Here is a 10,504-nt window from a genome sequence, read left to right as displayed (position 1 = left end):
GTTTTTTGCTCAAAGTATTAAAGAAGGTAAAAACTGCATTGTTTTATCTTGAGTCAATCACAAGTATTGGAGTTATAGGTGTACACAGATAAGGCTGGGGTGGTGCTAAAGCACCTGCCACTTTACCTTACTGGACATAAAGGGCCCTTTAGAATAATATAATATAATATCGCCCAATAAGGAAGTTCCACATGCTATGCTCTCCCTTTTGAGCACTTGGCCCCCAAAATGTTTGTGCAAGCCATTGATTTCAGTTATAAAAAGTTACATTTACAGATTATTTAAATTAAAAACCTTAAAGGTCTTCGATGTTTAGCTTTTAACCTTCGGAAGATTAATAGCTTGGCAAGCCACTGAGAGCATTAATTCAAAAGCCTGTCTCTCTCTGTCCCCACCTCACTCTCGTTCTCTTTCACTCCCCCTCTTTCTCTTTCTCTCTCTAAAGGTAAAATTGTGCACAACAGAAAAAGTAATTAATTTGTGGGCTAATTACAGACATTATTTAATTCTACCACACACAAGTGAATAACAGAAAAGGGGGTGAGGGGGGTAGCTGAATAGGAGGTGGAGGAGGAGAAAGAGGAGGAGGGTGGGGTGTACAAAATGGAATCAGGGTCTACTGGATAGGAGGCAGTGCCGTGGAGACTCGTAGGGCATCTGCTTCAGCATCTCCCTCACTTAGCATTTCAGAGTGGCATCTGCTGCGTGTCAGCATGGGCAGATGGATCGGCTGCTCTCCAGTGCCCATCGACGTCCATCCGCCTGCCTGCCTGCCCCCTCATCGTACCACTGCCCCCCCTACTACTACTACACACACACACACAAACACACGCTCATACACATCCGAGCATGTTGGCCCTAAATCGTGTGGATGGAGATAAGGATTATGGTAATGTAGGAGGCGGAAACACACACACGCACACACAAACACACACACACATACAGTATGCATATTTGCCAACCAAACCACACACACATGCACGCATGCACTCACTCACGCACGCACGCACACGCGCACACACACTTACACATACACACACACTCACACACACACACACACACACACACACACACACACACACACACACACACACACACACACACACACACACACACACACACACACACACACACACCGACACACACACACACACACACACACGCACGCACACACTTGTCCGGTGGTCTGCATTATTCATGCGTGGCTATTTGGAATATCACAAACGTCAATCTGAAGCTGCAGAGAGGCAGGGGCGGTAAACACCAACAACACATTTCTAATTAAAAGTTTAGGCATCATAAATTAAACATCAGCAGGCCCTGTGCAATATTAATGGCACAGGAGACTTCCCCGTTAGGACCACACTCACTCCCCTCCTCTCTGATCCTTTGCCACCCAGTGATATACCCTCTCCAGATCATCTGATGGCTCAAATGTAATCACTTCCAAATGTAATTACAGCTTTTCCCCCCTACTCATCATAATCCTTAACATAATGAAGTGGCTGTTTTATATGAAAGGCTCAATATTTTCAGCTCGTATGAGATTCGGGTCTGTACGCAGTACCAATCACGAAGTATTCCAACTTACCTTAAAGGTGCACTGTGCAGGAAATGGTCAACAAAGGTACTGCAACTATGCTGCTCATTGAAACTGGGTTGCCTATTGGCAAATCTGATAATTTCATGACAGTTTACTAAGTAATAAACTAATATTTTCTAGTATGGCCCAATTTAAGTACAGTCATTTTTGCAGCTGAAAATGTCTATTTCTGGAAATTCAAAACCATGGAGAAGATCCCTGTTTTCATGTATGAAATTTTCCCAGTCATAATGAATACTTACAATTTGATGCTGGTGGTAAGTATTCATGAAAAAGGTAACATTAGTGCATCGATGAATTCTGGAAATAAACAACTAAAAATCCCGCCATTAACGCCGCCATTGAGTCTTTAACTTTGCCAGTGTTATAGTGCTGTAATTATAAGCTAATAACTAGTTTTATTGCAAAAATTACAAAAATAAATGTCTGATGGATAAGTGAATAACAATTAAAACTAACAAAAGACAATGATAATAAAAGGAGCTATAACAAAAACAGTAGCAACAACAATCACACTAATCACATTGCTCATTCTATTGTAAAATGCTCATCAACATAAACAGATGTACACCCCCCAGAGAGCACAACATTTTATTGGGCCTTTTTGTTTTGCAGATTACATTTCTTTCCCTCTGCACACTCCTACAGCGATGCTTATGTCACCTCAAGGATAGCTGTTTGCTTTTTAATTGCTTGTATACCCTTGCAGATGTTTTCTACTGACGAGCTTCTGTACACAGCAGCAGCAGACCCACTCACTCTCGAATATTCAATAATGTTCTCTCCCCATCAAAAGCAAACAAAAGACATGCTGTCAATAGACTGTTTCATTCTGTGCAATCAAAATTTGTTGTTTGGATTGCAGAGGAAAGTAAATTACTTTTTTCACGAAGTGACGACTGCAGACAAGCTTTTCTTTTGCATGTTATGGCAAGGACATACTTTTGTTTTGGGATTGTAAAGCACGTTGCCAGAGTGACGTTTTAAGCCATGGCAGCAGTGAAGCATGGTGACTTTAGAACCAATACAAACTGACTGCAAGGGCACAGTTGTCTTTTCATGTCATGTACGTAAAAAAGGCTTTCCAGACATATTTAATGGTCGCTGACATCTATTGCCTCAAACATATCTTTGCCATTATGGGCTTAAAAAAACAATGGGGAAGGATGCAGAAAGCTTCTGGCTGCAGCCATACAGATGTCTTGCTTTTCTAAATGATTAATAGCAAAAGAAAAAAAATAGTGGTGAGATGAACTGCTGCTGGTTTTGGTTAATGAGGAGGAAGGAAGACAGAGAGAAGGGAACTTCATTTTCCAAGAGCGCACAAATCTGCCAATCATGTACAATAGGAGCCTGGCAGCCGAGGGTATGCAGCCATCACAGGCGCTGTCAGCGGCAGAGGGGGAACAGGAAACCCTGCCAAGGAATCTGCTGCTCGCTGCCTCTCTCCTTCTCCTCTCTGTGTCTTTTGCTTTTGGTCTTTCTTGCTCACATTTTTTTCTCATTCTCATTCTCATTCTCATTCTCTCTCTCTCTCTCTCTCTCTCTCTCTCTCTCTCTCTCTCTCTCTCTCTCTCTCTCTCTCTCTCTCTCTCTCTCTCTCTCTCTCTCTCTCTCTCTCTCTCCCATATCTTCTCCCTCTTTCTCTTGGTCTGTTCTCTCACTCACTCAATACCTCACTCACTAACTCACTCTCTCCTCATTTTGAAGTGCCCCTGTGAAACATTTGGATATCAGAGGAGAGCCTGCACTAAGGGGGAGAAGCGTCTACCTGGAGAGAGAGAGAGAGAGAGAGAGAGAGAGAGAGAGAGAGAGAGAGAGAGAGAGAGAGAGAGACAGAGACAGACCGAGAGACAGAGAGAGAGAGAGAGAGAGACAGAGACCGACCGAGAGACAGAGAGAGAGAGACAGAGACAGACCGAGAGACAGAGAGACAGAGAGAGAGAGAGAGAGAGAGAGAGAGAGAGAGAGAGAGAGAGAGAGAGAGATGGGAGCTATACGGATCAATAAGCATCTACCTGGAGAGAGAGAGAGAGAGAGAGAGAGAGAGAGAGAGAGAGAGAGAGAGAGAGAGAGAGAGAGAGATGGGAGCTATACGGAACAATAATGAAATGCGTCCAGGAACAAAAGTGAAAGCAACAGGATTGATGGAAGTCGCGTAAGCTGCCTGAACAATGACATGAAGATAGACACAAAATGGAATAGAATGAAATGATGATGGTGATGAGGAAGAGGAGGTCAATGAGGAAGGTGATAAAACAGACAGGGCAGAGAAGATTGAGTGTGACACTAGGAGCCCAGAGTCTGCATGCTATCAGTGAGTCTGTTGGTTTGTTTGGTATGTTAGGGTTTTTTTTGTGTGTGTGTGTGTGTGTGTGTGTGTGTGTGTGTGTGTGTGTGTGTGTGTGTGTGTGTGTGTGTGTGTGTGTGTGTGTGTGTGTGTGTGTGTGTGTGTGTGTGTGTGTGTGTGTGTCTGTGTGTGATTACATTTTCTTTTAGTCTTCAATTAGTTTTGGAAATTAGTTCATTCAAGAACAATGTTTAAAGAGTAATATTTACCCTACACGTGTAAGGTTTGTGTGCATGTGAGGTGCCCAAACACAAAAAATATTTTTGCTAGTGTCATTTTATAGGTTCAAGCTTTTTAAAATTCAAGAAATGAAAATGGGATGAAGTTAATACCAAAGTTTCAGTTCTGACGTCTCTGTGGCCATACTGAAAGACGTTGATACATAAGAACCAGTGGTGTAGTATACGGAGTATACCCACTTCTAAATTTTAGGGGCTTCAGTATACCCACTTAAAATTGATTGATCCATTATTTAGAATGGCATAAATATATACAGTATATCCACTTCAAAAAAGTAGACTACACCGCTGATAAGAACTGATTTGTTCATGTACTTGTATGGAGTACAATCACAAAATATTTGATCAAAATATTTTCAATGAGACAATGGGACAATGACAAGCAATGTCTTAAAAAATGCTGAAGCCAGATGGCAAACATTAAGAAAACAGAAACTAGCTTAGCAACTACTTTTTGTACGGTAGAAGTAATAGGGACAATCTAATAGGACAACCTTATTCAATCACCACATTTAAAAACAAGATGAGTTGACCAAGGAGTTTACATTGTTCTGTAGTTTTTTAAAATATGATGTGTGTCATGATCAGGGCTGGACTGGCCATCTGGTATAGCGGGCATTTCTCGGTGGGCCCCACACCCTCGTGGGCCCCTGTTGTCATAAATATATAAAACATTTTTTTTTTTTTACGTTTCTGAAAATAGGGGCCCACAAGGATGTGGGGCCCACCGGTGAGTCAGTTCTGAGCCCTTAATAATGAGGGGCCACTTTAAGCCAAAAGTTCCCAGGCCCTATTTTTCTCCCAGTCCATACCTGCACATGGACATCTTTGTGTTCCATCTGATGATTTCTTTGACTGTTGGATTCCAGTGGCCTTGGCTATACTTATGCTGAGCAGACAGTGTGCATTTTGAGAGTGCATTCGAGAGGCACGAAAGGCCGTCTTGAAAACTAATTGCGGCTAGACTGTCAGTAATCAGCGTTTCTTTTCACAAAGCTGCCTGACCTGACAGACTCTACATTTTACGTTGGTATTTTGAAAGCCTTCTGTGAGAGAGACAGAGCCCACAAGGCCAAATGCTCTCGCTTTCTCTCTCCCTTTATGTGTGGGTGTAATTTTTTCCCCATCCCTTCTCTCTTCCACTGTCTATCTGTGGCTCTCCATATCCTTCTCTCTCTCTCTCTCTCTCTCTCTCTCTCTCTCTCTCTCTCTCTCTCTCTCTCTCTCTCTCTCTCTCTCTCTCTCTCTCTCTCTCTCTCTGTGGCTCTCCATCTCCTTCTCTCTCTCTCTCTCTCCCTCCCTCTCTCTGTCTGTGTCTGTGTCCTCTCTCTTTTCTCTCCCTCTCTATGAAAGAAGGTGACAGAGGAAGAGACTGAGGTGGCAAGGGAGGAGCCGAAGAGGGAAGGCGCTCTGGCCTGAACCGAGTCTGGCAGCTCCTAATGCAGCTGTCAGCCTGTTTTGGGGCTACGGATGCACACTGTCGCCGCCTCGCCAGATTATACTGATTTTAAATGAGCTGCAGCCAAGGGGAACGTGGCCAGGGGAGCGCCTGCCTGCCTGTCTGCCTGCCTGCCTGTCGCTCTCCCGCCACAGCACTCATGATTCGTCGTGCCATTAATTTCACTGGGGAAATCTCCACCGATTTGTCCTCTCTCCCCGGATAAGGTGGCAAACTTTCCCCTCTCCCTCCTCCCTCCTCCTCTCCCTCAGCGCTCATCGTGTGATCCATGGCTCCAGTGTCATATGGTGGAGCAGGTGACACTGCAATGCCCCCTGACCTGGATCTCTCCTCAGTAGACGATCAAGGACAGTCGAGAACAGAAGACAGAACACTGCTTAATTGTGTCCATAGCCAGCTGCTATATAAATACTGGAAGAAATAAAAAGGGAACCATAGTTGAGTAACCCTAAAATGTAAGAAATGAATTGAGTTGTGAGCAAGTTTAATGTTAATGTGAGCAAGCTTCATTTCAACATCAAATGTTACAAGTGTATAATAATCCGTACTGTCGTTCCAATAACTATTTCAACATGTTCAAATCAAAATGTTCTAAACAAACACAGCCTACTTACTTAAATACATATTGACTGGTGAATGTCTGCCGCAGCTAGACTCCACAACTATACATGTAGCGTGGCATTTTCTGATTCATTCAAGAAATGACATCGTTTTGTTTGCCCTTTTCTTATTTGCCCATTATTCCCTCTATTTTCTTTCAATGGCTCGGGGCAATGCAGGTGGAAGAACATGCTCATGTATAGCATGCATATGCAACCCAGAATGACTTTTTTATATTAGGTAAAGCAAGTATAATATATTTCACTGTTTATAGTGGAATGAGATATTTTAACCCATTGATGCCTGATGTTGCGTTTGGCAACATTGGCCCTGGCGCCTGCATTACGCACCATTCAGGCTCATAATATTTGAGACAACTTTATTTGAAATCTCTGTTTGTTTGAGAAGAATGGACACATTCTAATGGAAGATGATGGTCTTAGCGACTTAGTGCATATTTTGATATGCTTCAGAAGCTGAGATGTTAAGGTTTTTATAGTCTTTTAGGTTTTATGTCTTTCTCAAAAAGGGCCCAGGCATTCAGTACCATTTTTTGCAGGTGCCTTAGGCGTCAATGGGTTAAATAACATAGCTACATTTACTTAAATGAGTTCCAATGATTTCCTAACATTTTTTGTGGAGGTACACTCCATTGTCGCCCATTGCTCATTTCGTATGCTGATCTGTGGATGGTCTCCAGATATTATTTTCTACCTAATGGCTGGGCCTGCCAACAAAAGCCTTTTCACACAGATTTCAGCATTGAAAAGGGTTGAGCAGCTCTAGCACCTGAAGAAGTAGCAGAGAGCTCCATTTATTCACCTTGAGGTTTGACCTGATTCACTTCCCACTGGTACCTTCTTTTTGTCTCCTGTTTTTTTGTTTCTTCTTTTGTTTGGACTCTCTGCTGTGTAAACGGCATGTGGTGAAAGGGCCTCATTATACGTATTTCCCCATGCCCGTTAGAGATTATGCTTTTGTGGCGCTGTGCAAATGAAACCGAGGACCAGGGAGAGTTTATACAAAAACCTTCAGCAGAAAGCAGAAGGCCAGCAAGCTAAAGACACAGGGTTAACGTACAAAGCGAAGACAGAAAAGCAACTGGAGAAAAAGCCCTGTTTCCATATCCCAGACCTCTAGAGTGAACACATGCAATGTTGTTCTTTGTCTGTTTTTCTTCACACCAATTTGTCCACATTACCACACAGTCTAAAGGCTAATGTGTAGTTCAGATGACACACATCAATATTGCCAACATTTCCTTCTGCAAGGATATCACAGAGCTTGCATCATACTATCAAAAAAAAGAATGTTCTCTATTGGGATTGGATAGCAACTCATATTTAAAAAATACTACATATACCAATGAGGTCCTGAAAAGCATTTTTATTGTCTAAAAATGTACTGTCTAAGCTTCCTTCTACACCATTAGCATTGTTAACCCGTTCAGCTAAACAGTGACCATTAAGTTCAAACGGCAGGAGACAGGCTATGTCTTTTTCATTTCAGAATACAATATACAGTCATTTGAAAATACTTTCTTCTAATTCACCATGTCTTTCAGTTTGCATTGGGCCCTTCTGACAATGTGGTAAGTGAACCATCTTAGTTCCTGGGCTCACACAAGGACATGTTCTTACATATAAGCAAAGCACAGAGTGGTGCAGTAATAGTGGGTCCTCTTCAAATCAGATTTACAGGAAGTGCAATGTTTCATATTTGTTTGTGTCTTGGTAACATGATAAGACAAGATTCAGTGAGCTCGATAATCAGATTAAGCAGACAGCTCTTTAGCTCTGCTTGAATAATTGAAAATGTCCTGTCCCCCTCTCGTGTCATAAGCAATAACTTCACAAGCACAGGCTATGTTTTTTGTGCTAATGAGTTACAGTGTGGCTCAAGAGCAACTAAAGTGAGAGAAAAACTATCTTTGACAAGATGCATTATTAATTTCCACAGAGAGCTGAATTTCCATCTTTTCTCCACAAGGTACGGTAAGTCACCAGCATTCCATCATATGCATGTCTTTGTACATTCCGTCCACACTTAAAGGCCATACACAAATCAAATCTGGAAAAAAGGATAAAAGGCAGATTGACACTTATATTGGAGACCTCAGTTAAAATCCTGGAATGGCCTCATCCAACACCCGATCATCATGGGCCTCTGGAGTCTGCTATCAGGACTGTAGAACTGTCATGGCTGGAGATAATGGACACTTGAGTTGAGGCCCACCACTAAGGCCCACTCCATTAGAGAGCAGCATAGAGAGCACATTAGAGACTGGCCATGCCCCCAGTGCAGTGCCATCATCTCCCCCGTGCAGCCCACCCACCCCCACCCGGATAAACCTGCCGCACGTCCCGGAGAGCTCTCACTCTGCATTTGGGGGGGGGGGAAAGTAGCGTGTTCCTACACACACTTATGTTAGACTCCATCATCATGGAACACGCAAGTCATTAATGTCGCTTTGAAGCACTTTCTCAGGCACTAACCCAGAGTGAAAAATAAGTCAAAACCTCTGGAGGGGGCTCCACTGCTGCTCAGTCGTTGTGCACGGCATGCCTCCCTTGCCAATAATACAGACGTGCTGCCAGAAAGCAAAGAGAAAGAAGATGGAGAAAAAAAGAAGAAAAAAAAGGAAAAATACCCATTACTGCCACCACCATCCGTAGATAGGCAAAGTCACTGAGCTAAGAAAGTCGACTGATAGAGGTAGAAAAGAAGCAGACGAGCTGAAAAACTGATAAAAAAACAGAAAAGAGGATGGGGGGTTGGGGGAGGGCTGGCTGTGAGTGCGTGAGCATGAAACGCGGCAAAGAGAAGCTTTGCCACGGCCCGCTGCTGTGTGGGATTCTCCTGCCCCTCTCACCATTGTCACTCCATTTCTGCTTTTTGTTGTGCTAAATCTGCCTTGCGGATTAAACAAGTCCTTCCGCTTGCTGTCTAAAAGCAAGCAGGGAACAGTTTTTCCTCTTCTCTCCTGTTCCCTTGAGTTTGAAAACCAGAGCTACTTAGCGTGTCGTTATTGGCTGGGGTTGTGCAACCGGGAAGTCTTACAAAAAAAGTTCTTGCCCCAGCTGAAAGAAAGCGGCAAAAGGCAGCTGAAGTGAAACCTAAATAAATACGAACATTTCCTTCAGTCTTTTTGGGGCCTTGGTGTGATCGCTTTTCCCATTTTAATATTCTGGGGATTGCAGTCCACAATCTTTAACATAACCAGCTATGAGGACAGCATCTTATTGACATTTTTTTTAAAAGCTGTATAGTAGGCTAATAAGATCAACTAAGTGCCTCTGTGAAAAGTGCATTGTAAATGCTGTGACATGGCAGTGATTTCGACACCTCGGTAGGTTTAAAATCCCAATTTAAATTATTGTTGAAGTCATATTTGTGTTGAGGTAATGTTATTGTGATTTTCATGTGACGATGCCCATATGAGATGCATAATGCTAGCATTACGCATAGGAAAATGTTGTATTTATCGTAAGACTTGATTAACTCTGTTCTGCCAATGAACTATGCTCTCTTTTCAGAGTACAGTTCACAATGGACTTGGGCTTGTTAATTGAGACAGCACTGATAGACGAGTCCCTCCTATGAGGTCGTCCAAAGATCCTTTCCATTTTTGCTTCAAGGCTAGTGTTTAAAGCAGTTCTCCGCTTTAATTGTGCATGTTGACATAATCTTCAATCCTACACATACAGAACATGGGAAAAACATGAACATCATCTCATTATTTTAGGCTTTCAGGGCAATTTATGGTGATGAAAAAAGGGAAGGAGAATGTGTCAGACCACAAAAGAGACGTGTTAAGCCTGATCCTTATAACATTATTACTATGTTGCTTTGGGTTTGTCTCATTTCCAGCATTTGTTTCACGGCATAGCCTGCAATTGTTTCAACCAGTACAAGAAAATCTCATCCAGCTAGGGAATGGTTGGATTCATGACCTCCGAAAAGATTGCACATGCCAAAATCTTTGCTGGCATGCTGGCAATCTTTTTTTGTGGTCTATATTTTTACACACAGTCTCACATGTACAGCACACTGCACAAACATGGGAACTTTTTCACCCTCCCTATTACATCAATCAAGTTTATCACAGTGACCCTGATGCATACTGTAGTACTGTAACACTAACCCGTCATTCCAAAATTGCCTTTGTAAGGGATAAGAAGGGGTGTGAGAAGGCCCCTGTCGTGGAATAGCGACCGACATAGATGTGAAACGCCAATATGAAGTTTTATAGA

Source organism: Engraulis encrasicolus, chromosome 22 (genome assembly GCF_034702125.1).
Source record: "Engraulis encrasicolus isolate BLACKSEA-1 chromosome 22, IST_EnEncr_1.0, whole genome shotgun sequence".
NCBI lineage: Eukaryota > Metazoa > Chordata > Actinopteri > Clupeiformes > Engraulidae > Engraulis > Engraulis encrasicolus.
This window is presented reverse-complemented; position numbering follows the sequence as displayed.